Source organism: Agelaius tricolor, unplaced genomic scaffold (genome assembly GCF_023055355.1).
Source record: "Agelaius tricolor isolate 1412-34295 unplaced genomic scaffold, bAgeTri1.0.p SCAF_1, whole genome shotgun sequence".
NCBI classification, from domain to species: Eukaryota; Metazoa; Chordata; class Aves; order Passeriformes; family Icteridae; genus Agelaius; species Agelaius tricolor.
Genome location: NW_027269261.1, coordinates 6,679,953 through 6,697,887, shown reverse-complemented (window position 1 = coordinate 6,697,887; position 17,935 = coordinate 6,679,953). Strand labels below are relative to the sequence as shown.

The window sequence follows — 17,935 nt, the reverse complement described above, 5'->3', positions numbered from 1 at the left end:
TTTCCCTATTACCCTGCATATCTACTGTCTGACTGAATGGAAGTACTGCCTTGCCAGGTTCCAGACTACTTTTAAGCCAGTAGTCAGAAAATATGATCAGAAAAATCATATTCATTTGCCCACAAAACCTGCCTTGAGTTTCCCTTCCTACATCTGCTACACGATTTGCATCATTCTGCACAAATTAGCCAAGTCCAGTCACCTTTTTGCCACCTTTATAATTACACCACAACCACCTGTATCTCCCCAGGGACAGCACTACCTCCCCACTGAATACTGACAGACTGCCAGGAACTTCAGGGATGGAGTATCCAACACCAGCATTAAGGCTCTGTCTTTTCTTAATGTGCTTAAAACAAAGTTTTTAACCAAAGAGATCTCAAATCTAGTGCAAGGTGTGGGATGTACTAGCTTCCAAGCTTAGGGTCTGTAAAAGACAACAGTAATGACTCATCAGAAGCAAAGAAAACTTCAAGTAAGACACATTGCTGATGAAGAGTGACATGGGAACACTATTTAAAGCATAACCTGTTTGTTTCCTTTCTTCAAAGAGCATGGAGGTAGGGATTAAGGATTTGGACACTGTTGAAGGTATTCTCTCTGTTACCTTTGTTGAAGGCTTTCTTTTACTCTTCTGCACTCTGTGAATGTGAGCAAGTGTACCAGAGCTAGAAGTGCATCCACTGAGACAGAGAAAAAGGGCTCAAAATGCCCACATCTCTGTCTAAAGGAAAGATTTTCCCATGCCACATAGGAAGCACAATGACAGTGGTGCACCTTTAAATATATGATTAACTGAAAAGCAGCTTGCTTTGTTTTTGTTCTGTAGCAGTTAGATTTTAAAAGAGGAAAGAACAAAAAGCAAAACTTTGGATTTTGGGAAGACAATTGGTGTTATACTGTTTCTTAATTTAACATTTGGAAAAGTATGCTCCTACTACAAAGCCAACCACAGGAGAAAGAAAACATAGTGCTCTTTTCCCAAAAATGGTGAAGAAGAAGCAATACAAAATGTCCTTTATCTTGGAGCCTGGATGCTGTGGTCTAGCCACAAGTGACTGGAACTGGAACTGAAACACTGCCTTCCTTCCCTGCTGGCTGAGGTACATCTAAACACTGGAACATGGTGCAGCTGTAAATTCCCTGCAATAACCCAAATGAACAAGAAAAATAAATACTTTCAGCTATGGCTTTAGAGTCACCTTTGGGTGTTCAAGCTACAATAGCATCAACCCCAAACCTTAGGTGAGGCAAACTGACAGGTGCACCGTGCAAAAGCTGAACTGTGCTCCCTTAAAGGCTCCATGAGAAAGCACATGCCAGAAAGCCTCTAATTCAGGCAGACAGGATCCCTCTCTGGATGCCTTTAGATACATTTACACACTCTCACTGAATCTACAGGAATCCTGAACATGTGCTCCAAAGCACTGTTACTTCTTTAACACACAGCCGAGCTTATTTTAAGCACAGCACGCCCCCTCCTTCACTTTCTACAAACCATAGTGACACTGAGACGAAGCCAAATGCAACTTGTCACCACTTCTTTTATATAGATTTTTCCCCTTCCACATCTACCAGTAGCTCCATCACACCTCATTTTAATTCAGAAAAATTCTACTCATCTCTTCCAAAACACAAGTTGCCTTCCAAAGCAGCATCAGCTATGTTCAGATCAACTGCAGCTGCAACAATAAATGAAGTAAATATACATGCTGTGTAATGTGGAGTTAACAGAACATTCTGTTAAAAAGGGAACTAAAAGACAATTCACTGGAATGAAACTAGTACTGGACAAAGATGTGTCAAAGAAAAAAACAATAAACAAAACAAGAATGGGCTAAGACATCAATGCTGAAGGAGATTTAAGTTTGGGCTGGTGACAAACTGGAGGGCACAAACAAATGATGAGTCTGCAACTCTTCCAATATTCAGATAAGATATATTCAGGTGGTTCCTGAAAACAGTACATCTAATTCATTGTGCAACAAGACTTGTGACTTCTCACCAAAACTGTTAAATGTATTCTATGGCAAGATCCTAAATACACTGCCTTTCAAAACAACCCTTGAAAAGCAGTGATCTTATGGCCTTTACAAGAACAGGAACTTGCACATGATAATTTAAGGGAAAAGTAAGGTGTCCAGTCTTAGCTGGTAATTTTAGAAATCCATATATGAACTTAATAGAGCATACAGAATTATATAGAACTTTAGAGTTTAAAACAGAGCTCCAACTGATTTCAGTGACAGCTGAGAGTTCTCAGTATCTCTTCATATCAAACCACAGGAAGTCAACTTACTGATCCATATGGTGATGAATGCACAATACTGGTTACATACAAAATATGTGGTTCATATCCAGCATTATATGAAAAAAACCCTCTATAGCAGCCAGCAAGAGAATAAAATTCTCCATAGCATCATTCAATTCCCTTGTAAAAAAAACCCAAACATTTTCCTTTACAGCAAACCACAAATTCATCCACTAAGTAACTGCTTACTTTGACAGCTTAGTCCCCAGCAAAATATGAATTAGTTTCCAGAGCCCTACTGTCCTATGGGATATGCAAAACAGGTCATGGGGGGAAAAGAGGCAGAGAAAACATCACCATCATTCAGCTACAGCTATTTTGGGTAAAACTATAAATGATACTCACATATCCTTTGTTTCAGACTAGGAGGAATTCTCTGAGTTTTCAAGCAAACCTAGAATTGGCTCAAGAATTACGCAGCCAAATTACTTTACAGATACACAAAGAACATCATGTAAATTTCTTCATAACAGCAACGCTGCCATTCCCTGCTACGTTCTTACACCATTAAAATCTGGTGTTGCACTTCTGGGAAAGAGATAAATAAAAATCTCCTGTCCACTCAACAAGGTACAGTTACACAATACATCTTCTTCACTTCTTAAGTCAGTTTTGCTGCAGCTGCAGACATACTTCACCCAACAATCAGTTCACTCCCTGCAGGCGTGCAGATGTCAAACTGTGGAGCTGCACCATAAATCTTTATCACTGAAATAGCAAAAAAATGTTCAACATCCAGTGAGTGTGGAAGGATTGGAAACCTCAGCAGATACAAAATATAAAAGCAGAACACAGTCATTACTTAGGCCTTGCATTTCCAAATGACCGGTAGGACTGGTTTCTGATCTTAACAGAGATGCCTGAGATCAAGACATTCTCTGGGCAGTGGGGATACTTGCATGTATGGCACAAACTCCTCAAGTTCAGGAGAAACAGCATCCCAGGCTAAACAGCTCACAGATAATCCTTGTACACTGCTCAACTCATACTGAATGCACAACAGACCTGGAATAATTCTGAGAATTAGATAAGCAGAATTTGGTCCTACCTGTCCTATCATCTAGTTGAAACCACTCAAAAGCAAGATACATATCTCAAGGGAGCTGAGGCTTTAGGGTTCATGGTTAGTTCAGGACAAAATGCTAAGTTTTAAGGATGAGTCAGAACTCTCAGCAAACATGGGAAAGCAGCTCTGAACCACCATTTATTTGTTCTGTGCTTGTGCAGGAGCTAAGCAGAGGCCAGTGCCCTCAACACAACCAGAAGGTCAGTGCTCCATTGCTGTGTGCAATAGCAACACAGCAACATCTCTCTTCATGGTAAAGCTGCCTTCCTGAAGCTACAAGGCTTGAAAGGAAAAGGAAAGAAAAGTAATCTTGTTGACTTTTCTTGTGTTTGTCTTTCTCCCAACACTGTAAGCAACATTAAAAAAATAATAGTGCATTACTTCAAGTTTCGAATCGTAACTACTCTTCTCAGCTAATAAGGTCCAAAATTATACACCCTATGCAGTTAATGAAATTGCAAGAAAGAAACATGCCTCTTCTCCAGTGCAATCATCTGCAGTAACATTTCTGAGGAATTAAACCAACCCACAGGAAAATTATTATCATGCTTGGTGCAGAAAAGTACCTTAAAACAAAGATGTTGCCTGTGCTAACAAAGTCTTTGAGATTTTTGTGTGTGGCCATTCAGTCACAGTCACGAGTTAAAAGGCACAAGCAAGAGGGAAAAAGCATTCAAAGGGATGAGTAAAGGAATTACTCTCCATTTAATCTGCAGCTCACCTACTACAGTACTGAGCTCTCAAAATGGAAGTGACTTACTATACTAACCTACATAAAATAAAGATTCCTCTGTTACATGGAATTGAGAAGAAAAGGGGGAAAATACTCAGGAATCTCCAGGAGAACATTAAATTCTTCTTAGCAGTTTGGAATTTAACTCAAGAAATCACCAAGTAACTTGCTCTATATTCTTCCTTAATATAGTTCAGAGAAGCAGAGACATTCATCAGCAGAGTCATATAATGAATAAAAACATTCAGCAGGAGGTGGGCTAACTACATTATTTACAAGCAGGAAAACCACAAATGAGCTATTGCAGCTTTCCAGAACAAATACTGATGTAGGATCTGGTTCTGCACTAGCTTGCACTTCATTCAGATGTCACTGTTCCACACAAATAAACAAAACAAAACAAATCTGAAAACCCACTACTGTTCTGTCTTTGATTTTATACAGGTGTGAATGACTGCCCATTATTTCAGATGTCATGTGGTCAGGCTGAAGTCTAATACTCTGTTAATAATTTTTTCAAGACAGTTCCCTTTAAACAATCAATGAATTCATTAAAAGTTACTTTTTTCTATCCATGTGCTAATGAAGCCAAGACTGGACTAAAACCCCAAATTCCACTGCCCACAGACTAGTAAGAAAACAAACTCATTTTAGTAATCCTACCACGTCAGAGCACCAATTCACTGGTGACCTTCCACACCTGTAAAAGAAAAGGGGCAAGTTTCTAAAGTCCTGCTGTACCACATCAAGAATAAGAATCCTAAACCACTGTCATTTCAGGAATATTAAATGTGCAACAGCAGGGCAGAGAAATAGTTATTCCTTCCCCTCATCCAAAAGTATGCACAAGAGCTGGCTGTGGCAGAAGGCCATGGAAGGCAAACTCCAACCCTTGCCATACTTTCTCTGAAGAACTCTGACAGACTCAATGCCAGCTCCAATTCCACTATTCCTGGTATATCATAAATAGCTACCTTGGGACACTTCAAGAACTTTTGCCATTTGAACCTGGCAGGGTGAAAAGACAAATTACAGCAATTTGTACAAAATGTTTCTGCTCAAACGAAACACAAAGGAAATGCAAATTATAATGAGGCAGCAAAATCACTCAGAACTATCCTTATTAAACAAACTGCCCCATAAATAACTTCTAATGCAAAGCATTAGGTACTATAAATTACACTGTGCCTCAGAAATAGTTGCTATCTCCAAAGTAATAGCTCATGAATAGTTCTTGAATTTTTCTTTTGCAGTACTATAGAAAAAAGAAAAATTCCACATTCCTCTGGTATGTCATGACTAAGTTGCTGTAAATGTAAAAACAGACTGACTACTAACCAACCTTTGGGCACCCTACAGAATGTGCTCAGAAGTTCTTAAGCAGTAAACACCAAAACAAAGTTACTGAAAAATGCAGAGTATCCATCCTTGATGGAAAGCTGACTTTTACTTAGCACATTTGCTTTAAAATCAATTCCTGACAGGGCAGTTCAGAGTGCCACTGGAAAGAGGCAGGAAGCAGATACTCAGAAGCACCAGGCAGAGAAAAAGGAGGGGTAGGAAGAGGGAATTTCCTGATCCACAGAAGTGACACTATTATGAAACTGCCTACCTATACTGTATTTGTCACCTTAATTGATGATTAAGTGCAAGGTTTTAAGAGAACTTCCCTCAACCTTCAATTAGAACTTTTCTGAGCAATACCTATGCAGATACAGCTTTCCAGGAGGTAATTCCCAGCATTAGTTGGAGATAATAATCAAAGAGTTTCTGGTTATCTCTGTTGACATAATATTTGACTTCCTGAAAGCACACAAAGTTTTATGGGTTAAGTTTCCAGTGTAGCAATGATCTGAATTTTGCAGCCTGACATTTACTTGCTCCAACACCACAACCATCAGTATTCCTCAAAGTTCACTCAAGCTGAACATTAACACACAGCAGGAGACACTGCAAACCTATGCCATAAATAGGAAATATGAGACAAGATTTAAATGTATGCATTTCAATTTCTGTAAGGCATTGAGACACTGCAGGAAAACTTCTCTGAAATGCCAGTGGCATGCATACCACGGGCATATCCCATGCATATCATCATCTGCAGGAAAGATTTTGAAAAGGTGAGGTACAAACAAACTACCATATGAGTTACAAGAAGATTAATTTTTATGGAGGTCCAAGTTCAACACACATAAACAGTTGCTCAAAACACAATTCTGGCAAGCATCCACCTGACTACTGCAGTAAAGAGCACTTCCCTTCTGAGAAATAAAACAATTGCTGCTGCTTCAAGCTGTACAATGCTGAAGGTACAGGAGAGGGAGGAAAGAGGACATCACAGCAACAAGATCACAGAAATAAGATTAGAAAGGGTACCCAAACAGTATGCTGGAAGTTTAAGCAAATAAATAAAGCCCTTAAACACACAGAAGTTACAAGCCACCCACACCTTCAGGAATTTCCACAACAAACATTTCAAAAAACTTTGAAGAAAAACAAATTAAATTGGAAGGAACACAAACATAAACCTGGATCCTAGAAACTGCTTTTCCACTGAATTTTTAAATCGCCTTCACAAATCACAGCTGTGCCTCCATTTCTTTGCAGAGATATTTCATATGCTAATGACCACATATTCTTCTCATACAGGTTTTCAAGGCAATATATGCAAGTACCCAATATTACTGTAAATTATTTTCTCACCAGGAAAGTAACTGAAAGGAAAAAAAGTATATTTACAAGCCTCACAACCAGGAAAAATACACACATTTTAAAAGTATACTATAAAAAAAGTGAAGCAAAATAATGAAAATATTCTCTCTTGACATCTAGAAAAAGCTACAGTAATTGAAGCATAATTTTAAATATTTAACCAGTTAATGGCCTCAAATAGTTTGTCTTTCTTTAGAAGCTCAGCAGGAAATATGAACTGCTTTAGTACCATGAGGGCATCAGTGAATTAACATCGTGCTTATCTCCATTAACTGAGAGCAGAATCAGGCTTAGAAATGCCTTCTTCTTTCTATCAGACAGACATGACAATTTTGGCTCATAGCTATTAAAGTCAATGCCTCCCATGTGATGAATCCACCCCATTCAGATGTCTAAACCTTCTCAGATCTTGACACATCACCTGGGAAATGGCCTTTCAGTGGAGAGGCTGCTTTTCTCTCAAAAAGAAAAAAGTAGCAGGGAAAATAGCACCTAGGTCTTTAAATACCTGGCATAGAAAAATATGGTATGAGACAGACACTAAGGCAAAGAGAGAGAGAAGAGAATCTGGGCTTATTTGTCAAGGCTTATGCTCAAATTGTGAGTCTGAAAATGTCACCAAGCAGCACATTTACAGACTTCAAATATTCCTGTCTGATGGGAATACTCTGAGAAGGGACATCAGAAGTAGCAGTGCAGCTCTTCTGCACTGTGCTTTACAAACACACAACAAGACCCCAAGCCCCTGTGCTAAGTTCTAATGCTTAATTCAAACGTGCAGTTTGACCCTGCTTCCCTTGAAGGTAATGAAAATTCTGCCACAAGCTTTTAGGAGGGTGTGGGTGGTGGAGGGTTGTGTTATTAAAAACAATTATCAGCATACCAAGAAGAAATCCTTGTAGCTTTGCCAAAATTACTTAATTCACCATCTTTCATCTCCTGTAAATTTCCTCTGACGCTTTCCATTGGAAATGGATTTGTAGCCCTGATGCTGGAACCATGCTAGGAATGACCAGGGACAGGGAACACAGAGAGAGCTGGAGAAGGTGTGTCTGAGAGAAACTGAAAATCTGAACTAAGAGCAGGAACAAACGATAGCCTAGTGTTAGCAGATTGCAAATCTAGCAGTCAAAGTTTTCTTTACTGCTTTAAGAAGCAGGGGGATAACATCAAAACTACTAAAGAAAATACTTGCCCCAAACACGTGAACTAATTTGATCCAACCTCATTTGACAGTGATGTGTTAGAGAAAATTGTTTCCCTAAACTGGAAAGGGGAAAAAAAAAAAGAAACAAGACAAGAAACTTCCTTTTAGAGACAGAATTATATATTCTAAATACCTAGGTTTTAAAGTGTAGAATTTAATTTTGCCGATCATGACCTGTCATCAGTAAGAATTATCAATAAACATCCTACCTCCTAATTAAGGTAGATGGAGGAAAAAAAAAGTCGCAAGGTCATATGGAATAAAATTATTCAAGTTTTGAATAATCATATGACACTTTGATGTGAACAAAAGATTTTAGTGCCACAAATTCAGCCTGGTTAAGAGCTGAATGCATTGAGGCTTTAGAACAAATCAATGGCCAGCAACATATGAAGTAGAAACTTTTGTAGTTATAACTATGATCATACACATGGTTAAATACATTTACTGACAATATGAACTACATGACCAAGACAAAGCAAAAACTCTTTAGAGAGGTTTGTTTCCTTATCAAGAAAATTTAATGGTGAAATTAAAGCAAATTTTTAAGTACTAATATCAAGGCTTTATTGGACGAGAGTCCCTCCTATTGGTAGTGCCAAGGACCACAAAGTGAATGTAATATTGTCAGTAAGCAATACAATTTCCATTAAATCATCTTAGCTTTGGAGAAGAAGAATGTAAAATATTCAAGACAAGAATAGCTAGACAACAAATCATCAGCTCCTTGCCCCAGCTGCACACTTTTTTCTCTCCCAGAAAGTTTAAGCAGTAGGCTACTACTGATAAGATCAGATGACATCTCTGCTCAATCAGCCAGGAAGAGACTTCTCAGGCATCACCATGAGCTCCTGCAGCATATACTCAGCAGGGTAACTGCACAAATACTCACTGAACTACCTAAGAACCTGCACCACCAAAAGCAACTGGTTACCAGATCACCTTCTCTGAAGTCAGTGTTACTCAAGGAAAAAATGAACCAAAAAATAACAAGTTAATGAAATAATTCACACTAGCTGTGGTAATACACATTGTATGCCATTTTCTCTTGGTAACCTTATCTCTAAATAGTGTTTGCATTTTCAGTTTGTAGGTTATCAGCAATGGAGATATTAAGTCATCCCTTATTTTCAGAAAAACCAGAAACATATAAGGGCATAGACAGTACATATTCTTAGCCAGCCTGCTTATATCCAGAAAAACCCACTTGACTAATTTAATTTCAAAAATTGAATTATGACTTTTATAAAGATACAGAAATTTAGAAATACATATTTTGTTACCCAGAAGTGGCTGCTAGCTGTGAAGGTGAAAATAGTCAATACTGGAGGTGGAGTGACACTACAGCAAAATGATAATGGTCTTCTCTGCAAATTTGTTTGCATAGGAAGCAGCTTCTATAATTTCCTCTAACATATCAGTTCAGTGAGAAAACAAGTCTCTTTTGTGTCAGTCCCTATCAAAATTATAAAAGGATCTTTTTAAATAATCACAAAATAGTACATCATGTGTTTTCTAGAAGTTGGGGGAAATAGAAGGAAACTATTCCAAGTGTGTTAACATAAGAATCCTTGTCTTTCAGTTACAAAGTATACAATGAAAACAGTGTAAAGACACTGAGTGATACCATGCCAAATACCACAGAACACACAAGACCAACACTTGCTTTTTGCAAGGAATTACCATCACCAAAATCAGACAGTTATTTTGAAGATCCCTCTTCATGGTTAGAGACTTTCTCATTGCAAAAAGGAAAGTTTTGGAAACTGTTATGGAAAAAAAATGAGGCTCACTGAATTTCTACACCAAATAGCTACCAGAGGAAGCTGGTAGCCTCAAAATTTGTTTCAAAACTGTAGCTCCCTTGTATGCTAGAGGGAATCTGAGAGGCAACCAGGAGTTGTAGTAGGTGGAGCCACAGAAGCCTGGGCTGTCACAATCCTTGCCTCTTTCTTTTATAAGAACACTTCCAGATCTTCACAGAATCCCACTGACAGATTTCAACGTGCTCTTGCAGCTTGCTTGTTAACTGGATTGTGCCCCTCTGCCCACGCAGGCCCCAGCAAAAACAAAGGTCAGTGGATTTAGCCAGCCTTAAGACACCTTCAAGTCAGCCCCCACCCAAGATAAAACCAGTGAGCTGCAATCAAAATGTGACTTCTATTTCCTCCTCCTCCTCTTGTTACTATGTGTCCTGCAAAACAGTCAGACAACACAGTGCTTTATTGACAAAAGGCATCGTGGTAAAGGTGAAAGAACTTTAATGAGCACCAACAGGAAATACCTCGGGACTGCGGTGTCCCCACAGCACAAATGACATTTTCTTAAACCACCGGGCAGACCAAAGTAATTGCAACCCTTCCTATCACTTCTTTATTTTAGTTTCAGGTATTAAAATGATAAAGCTATACTCCCACTTAAGTTTCATCCTTTTTAGACTACAGGAGTAAAACAGATCATAAGTTCTTACTCACAGCCAGAACAAACAGCCCAAGGCTCCAGTTCTACAAAAGCTAACAAGGCAAAAATGATTCATGATAGTAAATCAATTGATCTAGTAAGAAATGTACAGGGTGTTTATGGGAAAACACAGTACAGATGCACCTGTGGGTAAGCCCTGTGTGTATTTGCTCACTTTTTGCTACCATTCTCCACACACAATCCCTGTATTATGAATGTGGCCAAGAAAATCATGAAATCTTTGGAAAGACTAGGGAAAAAACAAAGAAAAAAAAATACCAATCCAAATCCAGAAACCAAGATTCTAGCCATGGGAAGATCAGACTGACACACTGATATCCACACCACTTTAGAAACAAAAACTCAGATTTAGAAGGGATGAAAAGCAACAGAATGGAAGCAAGGAAGAAATGCACGAAGCCTCAGTTGAGAAGGTAAGTTGCTTTGGAATAACACTGTCCATGGAAAATCTCAGAGAAAGGAAAGGAGGAAGGACTCAGAAATGGAGACCTGTGGGCCCTTGAACTCTGAGACTGAAAGGAAATGAAACAAAAGACCAACAAAGCATTGCTGTTCTAATCCCACAACATTTCAAGGAAATGTAATTATTTTTATTAACATCTACAAATGCTTTTTTTCCTCTCCCACTTGGAATGGCACACTAAACTCACTTTTTATTTCCACAAAAAAATGACTGTAAATGTCCACTAAACTGCTGAACAAAATATAACTTTTCCCCTCAAAATGGCACAGAAAAATACCACAGTTCATAACATCTACAAGGTCCCTATGACAAGCTTTTCAAAAAAGTTGCCAAGAGAAGGTGCACTAAGAAGCTGATCCCTAAGAATAAAAGAAATCTGCAATATTGTGTAACAAAACTAATTTAAATCAAACTGGAAGTCTGGATATGGATAAGGAAGAATTATGAAACACAAAGTCATAGGAGTCTGGATATACCTCATGTGGATTTTATCCATGGTGACCGCTAGTAAACCTAATTAGGCTGTATTACTAGAAATAAAGCAAACTGACCTGTCTGAATAGAAGATTTTTGCAGTTATTATTAAGCCCAATGTCATGTTTAAACTATTTGAAATAAAAATCTTGTCGTTAACAAAAGATTGCACATGACTGACCTAAATCACTTGCATTTTTTAAAGATTTTGGTCCACATTAGAGGCATTCCCAAGCTTAATGAGGATTTTAGAAAAATAATGTGTTGAGGTAAGTTAGGCCAGAGTAGAACAAAATATTCCAGTTGTTCAGCCAGAAGAAGAAAATCAAATTAAACAAGTACAAATGCTTATGGAAGGAATGCCTGCTTTGCCAAAAGATAAAACTTAGTCTAGAAACTGGCCTTTTCTTTCAATCCTGCCTCAGTTATCCACTGTAGGTTTTTTATTCAGGTTTTAGAGCTTGGCAGCAGGATCTAATTGCTTCTGGAAGTTTTCTGCACAAATGGAGATTGTAAATTTTTTACAGGATAAAAGCAATTAGAGATGCTAAGAATAGGTTAATATTTTTCAAAGACACATCCAGGATAATTCATTACAGTTCACTTTCAGAAAATAATATGGGGAGAATGATTTCCAGGATAGCAGCCTACACCCACTTTGTATCTCGAAATCCTGTATTTGCAATTTATTCATAAGAAAATTTCAAAACAACACTGGTCTCTCCAGCCACAGTTATGACTCAGTAGTGAAATTACTGTTATTTGCTGCTGCTATTCAGGATTCAAACGCTGATCTATGGATGTAAGGTAGAGCTTCAAAAAGAAAGGTAGCTTCTACCCATCTTTGTAAAAAAAAAAGAATATATACATTCTAAGAATTGAACCATATTGGACCAATTAAGCTCATTGCTTTTGGAGCACAATATCCACACTTTAGTCAACTGTGATATAATAATATGCTGCAGGTTATAAAAAAAATACATCAGTAAATCCAGGAGAGAAGGGCCAAAAGACAAGGAAGGAGCTTAATCAGGTACATGCACAGCCTCATATCCTGCACAGAGGTTAAAAATTCAAACACACCTTCAGCAGTACATTTTATAGTTATGATCATACCATAAAAAAAACCCTATTGGATTAACCCTTAAACATGAGATGTCCTAGTAACAGGGAATTTATTGTGTTGTCATGAGGTTTATAATGCCCACTGAGCAGACTAACTCATATAATTGTATTTCTCCATTTGTCCCCATTAGACCAAAGCATGCGAGGAATTTCTGTACAGAATAAAGGCATTTCTAAAATTCCTGGAAGCTAAGTATTAGTTAGCTTTCTATCTAAGCAAGCCATATTCCTTTGCAACAAACAGGACATTACTGACAGAAGTCAGTCAACCTGAAGACACACACCCCAAATATGCCCCAAAATAGGCAGCCTTGGAGTACTTCCAAACTTCCCCTGCCCAGCAGAACAAAAAGAGCCAAAAAAGAACACCCTTTTAAATGTATTTCTACTTAAAATTAAGGGTTTTGATTAAAAAACACTTTGTGTAATGGAAATGTGCAAAGAAACAAACATGTTACAGTGGATTAATGCCTCACTCTACTGGAAACTAATAAAAATCAAGTAGAATTAACTGGATGGTCTCACAGCTCATTTGATCACATCTGAACTGTTGATAAACTTACAGTAATTAGTTTACTGTGTTCAAGGAAAGAATCAAAACTGAAATAAATGTGAGAAAAAAAAATCACAATTTAAAAGGTTTAGACCTTAAACACAGAACTAACACTAAAGCCTGCATGGGCAACCATTCTTCTACATATTTTCCTACAAATACTGTTTCCTTCTTTTTCAAGTAATTTGGTGTAGAACTGCATCTGTATAAAAGATGTTTACACAATATCCTGAAACATAGAGATTTGAAGGTCATTTTCTATTTGGTTTTAAATGTGAGTTGTTTCATTGCTGAAGAAACTTCTTCTTCAACCTAATCATTCTTCATCACTGAAGAAACTTCTTTCACCCTAATCAATAAAAAGCATTTAATTGTTGGCTGCAGCTGTGTAACAGAAACAACAGATTACATAAAATAAGCAGTAAAGTGTTATTGAAAACAATGTCAGAAATTTATGTGTCAAGAATGCCACAATGTCTTCTGCATTGATGGAGCCCCATCAGTTCATATGGCTCACCTGCAAGCAATGAAACAACTCACATTTAAAATTAGGAATATGCCTAAGCACATTAAGTGGCCTTGACAAGCAAGATGCTTCTCCTTTCCCAGAAAGAACTGAATAACTGATTTTGCTTATGTCAGACCAGGAGGTATTCCCATTTTTATGACTAGAATAAAAAGAAGTTGATGCCTTTTAGAATGTAATCAGGAAAAAAAAAAAAAAAGTATTTCTGATGGGTTAGATAGTACTAAGGTTGGAAAGTACTGAGCACCAAAGTCTACTTTAAAGAAAACCAAAACAACAAAACTTGAAAAAGTTGATTGCTAAGTCCTTTCTGTCTGCTAAGAATAGGAGCTAAATGAATGATTATTTTTTAACAGCTGTTTTAAAAACAAAGCACAAGCAACTCATAGCTGAAAATGGCTGTGATTTTGTTCAGGACCTAATAGAGACAAATAACAAAGAAAAGGTGCAGAAGCCTAGAGATAAGATTTTATTTTCTTTTGTAACTAATATGTAAAAACAAACCTAGCTGAAAAAGGGGATTACCTTTTTTTTATAAAAGAAAAACCATGAGAGAGATCATCAGAAGGATAACACAGACAACCTCTCCACAACTCTGTCTTGAAAAATTGGTTGTATGGTGATAAAACCATTTCCAATATCCAGAACAGATGCTGCACAACTGAGTAACAGAAGTATGAGACCAATGATGACAGCCTAGTGTATGACCATATCAGCACTGCATAAACACCCTGCATTTCAGTTCTACTAGAGACAAAATGAGAACAGTTTAATCCATCTTCCAAAGCTTTCTTCGGTGGGAAAAAACAAAAAAACAAACCAAACAAGAACAACAACAAACTGAACAGAACCAATCAAACAAAAATTTTACTAGAGGACAGTTTACAATTTTCCAACAAGAGCACAGATTTAATCAAGTCACTGACCTCACCATGGTATTGGTGGTGCCCTCCATCTTCCCTCACTTTCATCACCACACATTTTGAGGTTTATTCTATTATTCTTTCAATGCATCCTAAAGAACATTGTTCTAGTTTCTTTTTAAAAGCAATTCAAACTGACACCATTGGAAGGAAAGAAAGTTTTCCCAGAACCAAAACATCTCCAAAAGCTTCTTTTTATCACTACAGTTCTCTTTCAAGTTCACCTTATCAGCCTTCGTTACCTCCCTTACACTCTTGCGTCAGAGTGGCAACTCACACACAAGTAGAAAAGAAAAAGCAAAGTGCTTGGAATTCTCAACAGCTTTTTCTGGTAAGCTCCAGTTGCTATAATTAGACAAGCCTTTTTCTAAATCACAATTACAACTATCAATAGAGATAAAAATGAAAACTAGCATCAAATACATAGAACAAGCCAAATCTAAATGTTCCAGTTTTTTCCTGTTATCTCAAAATGTGCCCTGATTTAACCCTCAGAACACAAATATATTGGCTTTTTCCATGGCTGTGTTAGCATAAAGGATACCTATGTAATATCAACAAAAAAATTAAATCATCTTATTAACAAGTCACAAAACTAATATTGTATAAGAGTAGGGAATGCAATTATGTTTTCACTTAAAGCCAAAGATAGGGTTTTAGAAGCAAAGCAGCTTCTGAATCACAAAATAATTAACCTGACACTTCTAACCAGTCTAATGTCATTTCAAGCAACAAAAAAGGCTGAAATTCTACAAAAATTTAAAACTCAACTTCACACTGTAGAGACCTTACTTTCTACACTTCCTGAGTTAAACTTGCAGCATCAAACCAAAATATGAACAATTAGTTCAGATCTCAATTCTTTTACCTGGATTCATTTTTTAAATAAGTTATAGCTCTAGATTACAAGTTGATAAAGTAGCCCTAAAAGATCTAAGTACTAGAACATGAAGCTTCTTAGTTCCCCTAAATATAGCAGCAGTCACATGGCTGTCATTAAGACATTAGCTTTTCCATGGTAGAATACCTCCTAAACCTTTCCCCCAAAAATCTCAGATTGTGGTTCAGTTTTACATGAAACACAGCAGATAACATCTCAGACCCAGAACAGTCTCTATAAAAACACACATCCACAAATGCAACCTCAACTCAAACCCAAAGACTAACAAAAGCAAAGGCTAACACCTCAAAACTACTCTGCTGAAAAGCAAGAAAAAATTATTTGCTGCTCAACAGGAGTCTGTGATCACTGAACAGCTGTTTATTAGCCTTTTCTTAAAATTAACAGACTATAAATAAACCTTATTTACTTCTAGAAAGAATAATTTATTTTTAAAAAAAGGCAGTTTAAGATGACAATCAGTTCTCAGGAGTAAATTTGTACTCTGCACTTTGTACACATACACACACATCCCAGTTCATACCAGTTCCCTCACCAGTTCCAATACATTCACATTGCACTCTCCATTACAATCAAGCCAATCTGTGGATATTTGGCAGAAACCCACAAAATGCCAGCATCCAACTGACATCCACCAATAGATACACCAGGCCCCAAGTTTTATTCCACTGATGGGGAAAACAAATTAATACACACTATTTTATATGGTACATTCAAATCCAAGAGCGCTTCACACGCAGCAGCTCCCTGAACTCCCTGGTGTAAAATTTGTGCTACTTTTCCTGCTGTTCAAATAGAGAAGCTAAAAAAAAAACTGAGCTGAAAGCACTTCAACACTGAGTCCTTTAGAGAGGTGCGGGCAGAGTCCATGATTTCTGGCTGCCAGCCTTCCACTTCTGCCACTACTCAGCACATCTCTGACTTTAAAAACCACATATAACCTCTTTCTAATCAACCACTTGCACTGTTCCTCCTTCTGGGGAGACAGATAGGAGAGGTCAGGATTATATCAAAGCACAGGTACCCTCAGTAACTCCACTGCCCCAGAGCACTGGAAGGTACCCGACCTCTCTAAGAGCTTGATTTTGCCAACTCCCTGATCCCAAGAGGAATGCCAGAGACTGCCAGTTCCACTAGGAGGGCTGGCCCTCAGAGGAGACACCCCTGGAAGTGTTTGCAGAATAAAGACATCATTCACACAGACACTTCCACCAGCAGGCACCAGCCACTGCTGGCTCTTCCATGTCACCTCACCAACCCTCCTGGAAAGCTCCCAGCGCAGAAGCCTGGACAGCAGAGCTGGGAGCACACAGAGGACCACAGCAACTCAGCCCTGGAAATGGGAATAACTGGTCTTCCCTGAAGCCTAAGAGTCCTGCTAAGGCACAGCTGGAGCATGAGAGTGGAAAAATAGCAGGAAAAATAGGCCAGCAAGAAACCTTATTCCAGTCCAGCCTTTCCAAAACAGTGTATTATTTCCATCAGCAGATGGGAAAGCTTATTACAGAAATCTTCAGGTACTGTCAGAGCCTTGCAATGATGCATTTACCCATTAAACAACCACCACTGAATGCACCAGCACCCAACACAATGGGTCCTAAACACGCTGTTGCTCTGATCATCTAGATATGGTTAACTTGGTTGTTATTATTATTATTTACAGGCTATCAGCTGGCTAGATCCACTGCAGACTACACCAAGTTCCTGCATAAAAAAATACCCTTGGAGCCATCATATTTTCCCAGTCTTTCACAGCTTCTGTATGCCAGTGACAGTTTTAGAGGGAAGATTCTTCAGAAGTACTTTTAATTACTATTTCCTCCTTAGCTAGAATGCATTAATTATAGCCTGTTCCTCCAGATAATAAGAAAACAAAAAACAGTGCAATATGAACACTACAAGAAACTTAATTACTGAGTCAGATGTCCTTTAGATGTCAGTATGACTACAGAGAGGAGCAGGAAAATGAAATACACACATATCAGCCTCAAGTTGTTAGATCAGTTATCAAAACAATGTCTTTCCTCAGCAACTTCATTTTGAAGAGCTTAACCACCTAATTAATCAAATGCCTGTTACATGTTTCAAAAATATGCTTTTTTTAAATAAAGGAGGCCTGCTGATGTATTTATTACAAAGCAAATGTGGTAAATGGTTCTGTATGCAAATACAGAAGTGCAGCATGACTTTGAAGTTTGAAGGTCAGATACAGTAACCATTCTCATCAAGGTTCTTATGTCAGACTGCATCTTCTGGTTTACATCTAAGTTTAGGAGGAGGAAGAAAGAGAATTAAAAAGAAAAAAAAAATAGAGTCAACCAGTTCTGTGACACCTTAAGAAGAACTGGCACAATATCATTCACCTGCTTTCCTTTAAAAATCTACTAATACCCTATCTCCCACAAAATGAAAAGTCTGCCAGGGACATACAGATTTTCATTCTGCTTTTCAGCTTTGATT

General features: G+C 37.9%; 1 protein-coding gene across 10 annotated transcripts in view; it reads right to left on the bottom strand.

The window, feature by feature from the left end:
* The window catches only part of CDC42BPA (CDC42 binding protein kinase alpha), a 183,019-nt gene that overhangs the window by 163,428 nt on the left and 1,656 nt on the right, over positions 1 to 17,935 (bottom strand). The gene's annotated exons all lie outside the window — the stretch shown is intronic.